The sequence below is a fragment of the Cherax quadricarinatus genome, chromosome 26, assembly GCF_038502225.1.
Source record: "Cherax quadricarinatus isolate ZL_2023a chromosome 26, ASM3850222v1, whole genome shotgun sequence".
NCBI classification, from domain to species: Eukaryota; Metazoa; Arthropoda; class Malacostraca; order Decapoda; family Parastacidae; genus Cherax; species Cherax quadricarinatus.
The window spans coordinates 5,594,955-5,600,954 of NC_091317.1; positions in this window are offsets into that span (position 1 = coordinate 5,594,955).

Below are 6,000 nucleotides of genomic sequence, written 5' to 3' on the forward strand. Positions count from 1 at the left end.
TAAGCTATCTAGATTTGTGTGTAATTCTGGCCAGCATTATTTTCATAGATTTAGTTAGAGTGAGGTTTTCTGAGTATGATACACATTAATCTCCAGTCAAATTGGTGAGTGATATTAAGATATATTTTCCTTCTGTTATGTAATTGTGTATATATATAACCATTTATTATTTTTAATATACAGTCCACAAATTTATATATTTACCAGTATTCCTGGTGTATGTATATTTCATTTAATTAATAGGTCCAGAGCAACTTGTGGTTATGACAGTGGTAGGTATCGAAGGGGGACATTTTTTGCGACCTAGGTGTCCCAAATTCCTACTTGTCTATGTAACATTGATAAATAATAATTATCTTTGTTATCATTTACAGTTATGTACATAATTAGTTACATTCAGATAAATGCAATTTTCCACAAAAATAAACCGGACCGTGTCTTCCTTTGCAGATGACACCCGAATCTGCATGACAGTGTCTTCCACTGCAGACACTGCAAGGCTCCAGGCGGACATCAACCAAATCTTTCAATAGGGTGCAGAAAACAATATGAAGTTCAACGATGAGAAATTTCAATTACTCCAATATGGTAAACATGAGGAAATTAAAACTTCATCAGAGAACAAAACAAATTCCGGCCACTAAATAGAGAGAAAAACCAACGTCAAAGACCTGGGAGTGATCATGTCGGAGGATCTCACCTTCAAGGATCATAACATAGTATCAGTCGCATCTGCTAGAAAAATGACAGGATGGATAATAAGAACCTTCAAAACTAGGGATGCCAAGCCCATGATGACACTCTTCAGGTCGTTTATTCTATCTAGGCTGGAATATTGCTGCACACTAACAGCACCTTTCAAGGCAGGTGAAATTGCTGACCTAGAAAATGGACAGAGAACCTTCACAGTATGCATAACGGAGATAAAACACCTCAATTATTGTGAAAATCCTAGAGGGACTAGTACCGAACTTACACACGAAAATCGCTCACTACAAAAGCAAAAGACTCGACAGATGATACAACATCCCCCCAATGAAAAGCAGGGGTGTCACTAGCATGTTAAGAGACAACACAATAAGTGTCAAGGGCCCAAGACCGTTCAGCTGCCTCCCAGCATTCATAAGGGGGATGTGGAAAATAATGTATTTTCCAGAAAAAAATACAGTGTATTTTTTATGTAAATTAGTGTAACATACTGTATTTAATAACAATTTGTTATAAAAAATGGGAAATTCTGCGCCTGTGCAAAAGAGACTCGCCATGTTTGAATTGAGTCAACACAAACGTTAGTGGATAATCGGAAGAATTTTCATGCTCTAGAAGTTAAATTGGGTTTAAAACCTCTCAAATAGGAGCCGAAATTGTTGGCTGTGCATTCCTGCATAACTTGAGATATCAGACGACTGGACAAGACAGCTCCAGAAACCTCAGATAAGCTATCTAGATTTGTGTTATAATTCTGGCCAGCATTTTTTTCATAAATTTAGTTAGAATGAGGTTTTTTTGAGTATGATACATATTAATCTCCAGTCAAATTGGTGAGTTATATTAAGATTATTCTGATATTCTGTTATGTAAATGTGTATATATATTGTGGAAAATACTGTATATATTTTCCAGAAATACAGTAATTATATGTAAATAGATGGCCATACTGTATTTAATAAAAATTATGTTATAAAAAATGGGAAATTGTGCCTGCACAGAGGAGACTCACCATTGTTGTTTGAATTGGACACTAACGTTAGTGAATAATGGGAAGAATTTTCGTGCTCTAGAGTTAAAATTGGGCTGACAACTCTCAAATAGGAGCCGAAATTGTTGGATATGCAGTCCTGCATAACTTGAGATATCAGGCGACTGGACAAGACAGCTCCAGGAACCTCAGTTAAGTTTGTTTATGTTTGTAACTCTGGCCAGTGTTAAGATTTCGTTCGGATTTTTAACCCTGGAGGGTTAGCCACCCAGGATAACCCAAGAAAGTCAGTGCGTCATCGAGGACTGTCTAACTTATTTCCATTGGGGTCCTTAATCTTGTCCCCCAGGATGCGACCCACACCAGTCGACTAACACCCAGGTACCTATTTGCTGCTAGGTGAACAGGACAACAGGTGTAAGGAAATGTGTCGAAATGTTTCCACCCGCCGGGAATCGAACCCGGGCCCTCCGTGTGTGAAGCGGGAGCTATAGCCACAAGGTTTTCTGAGTATGATACACCTTGATCTCCAGTCAAAATGGTGAGTGATTTTAAGATATTCTCCTGTTTTGTATATGTGTATATATATAATCATTTATTATTTTTAATATACAGTCCACAAACTTATATATTTACCAGAATTCTTGTTGATGCATCTTTCATTTGTAATTAATAGGTCTAGAGCAACTTGTGGATAAGACAGTTGTAGGTATCGAACGGGGACATTTTTGCGACCTAGGTGTCCCAAATTCCTACTTGTCTATGTAACTGATAAATAATAATTATCTTTGTTATTATTTACTGTTATGTACATAATGAGTTACATTCAGATAAATGCAATTTTCCACATTTAATTTGCCAATTGGTCCTTCTTGAACTGGAGGTAAATAGTGAAGTCATTAATTAGTTAATTACTTAATAATTATATGTGAAATGACAGGAGGTGGATGATAAGTTCACAAATTTACTTAATGTGTAGTGGATTATAATTATTACAATATTAATTTGGATAAGCCAAGTCAAGTATGACTAAAGATTATATTAATGTGTATAATATTAATTTTGCTATGCCAAATTCTGGCAAGGATTTATATTAATTTGTATAATATTAATTTGATAAGGCAATTCTAGCCAAGATTTATATCAGTGTTTACCTCTAGTTTACCTGGAGAGAGTTCCGGGGGTCAACGCCCCCGCGGCCTGGTCTGTGACCAGGCCTCCTGGTGGATCAGAGCCTGATCAACCAGACTGTTGCTGCTGGCTGCACGCAAACCAACGTACGAGCCACAGCCTGGCTGGTCAGGAACCGACTTTAGGTGCTTGTCCAGTGCCAGCTTGAAGACTGCCAGGGGTTTGTTGGTAATCCCCCTTATGTATGCTGGGAGGCAGTTGAACAGTCTCGGGCCCCTGACACTTATTGTATGGTCTCTTAACGTGCTAGTGACACCCCTGCTTTTCATTGGGGGGATGTTGCATCGTCTGCCAAGTCTTTTGCTTTCATAGTGAGTGATTTTCATGTGCAAGTTCGGTACTAGTCCCTCTAGGATTTTCCAGGTGTATATAATCATGTATCTCTCCCGCCTGCATTCCAGGGAATACAGTTTTAGGAACCTCAAGCGCTCCCAGTAATTGAGGTGTTTTATCTCCGTTATGCGCGCCGTGAAGGTTCTCTGTACATTTTCTAGGTCAGCAATTTCACCTGCCTTGAAAGGTGCTGTTAGTGTGCAGCAATATTCCAGCCTAGATAGAACAAGTGACCTGAAGACAAACATATGGAATATAGAGCAAAAAAAGCATTACTGCCAGCTAGAAAAGGGGATCTAACAAAAGCATACAATAAATGTTTTGGCATTAATGAATCAAGAAACTGTGAATACTGATTATTCAAAATTGTATTTAGATGCATTAGGGAATAGATATGATTCATACAAATTATATTACAGCAAATATGAAGGAGATTTGTTAGTAAACTGTGCAGATGAGACTGAAGTAGATCTTATGATTAATCAGTATTATGAATTAGAGGAAAAGATTCTTGTAAAAGTCAGGCCTTGAATAAATTAAAATGTGCAAACCAGGCAGTTAATCAGTCTGCTCCAACAAATAAGATGTCTTTGCCAAAACTCCCAGAATTATGTTTACCTGTATGTAATCCTGGAGAAAATTGGGAGGAGTTTTGGTCTATTTTTAAAGCAGCTGTGTGTGATAGGAGTGACCTAGCCTGTGTAGCTAAATTATTTTACCTCAAAGGACAGATTAGAGGAGATGCAACATAATTGAGGTTCAGACATGTATGCGTGGAGCCCCAGACCGACAAAATGAGACTAGTCACGAGGGAGCATTCACCAAATTCAACTTCAATAACAAAAACATAAAGTGGGACCAAGTAAACCAAGTCCTAACCGATATAAGCTGGGAAGATATACTAAGCAACACAGACCCAAACTTATGCCTAGAACAGATTAACTCGGTGGCACTCGATGTATGCACAAGGCTTATTCCTCTAAGAAAAAGGAGGAGTAGATGTAAAATAGAAAGAGACAGGCGCTCCCTTTACAGGCGACGGAAAAGAATAACAGAGCGGCTAAAAGAGGTCAATATATCTGAAATGCGTAGGGAGACACTGGTCAGAGAAATAGCAAGCATCGAACTTAAGCTAAAAGAATCCTTTAGGAGTCAGGAATCGCGGGAAGAACTAAAAGCCATAAATGAAATCGAAAGAAACCCAAAGTATTTCTTCTCCTATGCCAAATCAAAATCGAGAACAACGTCCAGTATTGGGCCCCTACTTAAACAAGGTGGGTCCTACACAGATGACAGCAAGGAAATGAGTGAGCTACTCAAGTCCCAATATGACTCAGTTTTTAGCAAGCCGCTAACCAGACTGAGAGTCGAAGATCAAAATGAATTTTTTATGAGAGAGCCACAAAATTTGATTAACACAAGCCTATCCGATGTTATCCTGACGCCAAATGACTTCGAACAGGCGATAAATGACATGCCCATGCACTCTGCCCCAGGGCCAGACTCATGGAACTCTGTGTTCATCAAGAACTGCAAGAAGCCCCTATCACGAGCCTTTTCCATCCTATGGAGAGGGAGCATGGACACGGGGGTCGTCCCTCAGTTACTAAAAACAACAGACATAGCCCCACTCCACAAAGGGGGCAGTAAAGCAACAGCAAAGAACTACAGACCAATAGCACTAACATCCCATATCATAAAAATCTTTGAAAGGGTCCTAAGAAGCAAGATCACCACCCATCTAGAAACCCATCAGTTACACAACCCAGGGCAACATGGGTTTAGAACAGGTCGCTCCTGTCTGTCTCAACTACTGGATCACTACGACAAGGTCCTAAATGCACTAGAAGACAAAAAGAATGCAGATGTAATATATACAGACTTTGCAAAAGCCTTCGACAAGTGTGACCATGGCGTAATAGCGCACAAAATGCGCGCTAAAGGAATAACAGGAAAAGTCGGTCGATGGATCTATAATTTCCTCACTAACAGAACACAGAGAGTAGTCGTCAACAGAGTAAAGTCCGAGGCAGCTACGGTGAAAAGCTCTGTTCCACAAGGCACAGTACTAGCTCCCATCTTGTTCCTCATCCTCATATCCGACATAGACAAGGATGTCAGCCACAGCACCGTGTCTTCCTTTGCAGATGACACCCGAATCTGCATGACAGTGTCTTCCATTGCAGACACTGCAAGGCTCCAGGCGGATATCAACCAAATCTTTCAGTGGGCTGCAGAAAACAATATGAAGTTCAACGATGAGAAATTTCAATTACTCAGATATGGTAAACATGAGGAAATTAAATCTTCATCAGAGTACAAAACAAATTCTGGCCACAAAATAGAGCGAAACACCAACGTCAAAGACCTGGGAGTGATTATGTCGGAGGATCTCACCTTCAAGGACCATAACATTGTATCAATCGCATCTGCTAGAAAAATGACAGGATGGATAATGAGAACCTTCAAAACTAGGGAGGCCAAGCCCATGATGACATTCTTCAGGTCACTTGTTCTATCTAGGCTGGAATATTGCTGCACTCTAACAGCACCTTTCAAGGCAGGTGAAATTGCCGACCTAGAAAATGTACAGAGAACTTTCACGGCGCGCATAACGGAGATAAAACACCTCAATTACTGGGAGCGCTTGAGGTTTCTAAACCTGTATTCCCTGGAACGCAGGAGGGAGAGATACATGATTATATACACCTGGAAAATCCTAGAGGGACTAGTACCGAACTTGCACACGAAAATCACTCACTACGAAAGCAAAAGAC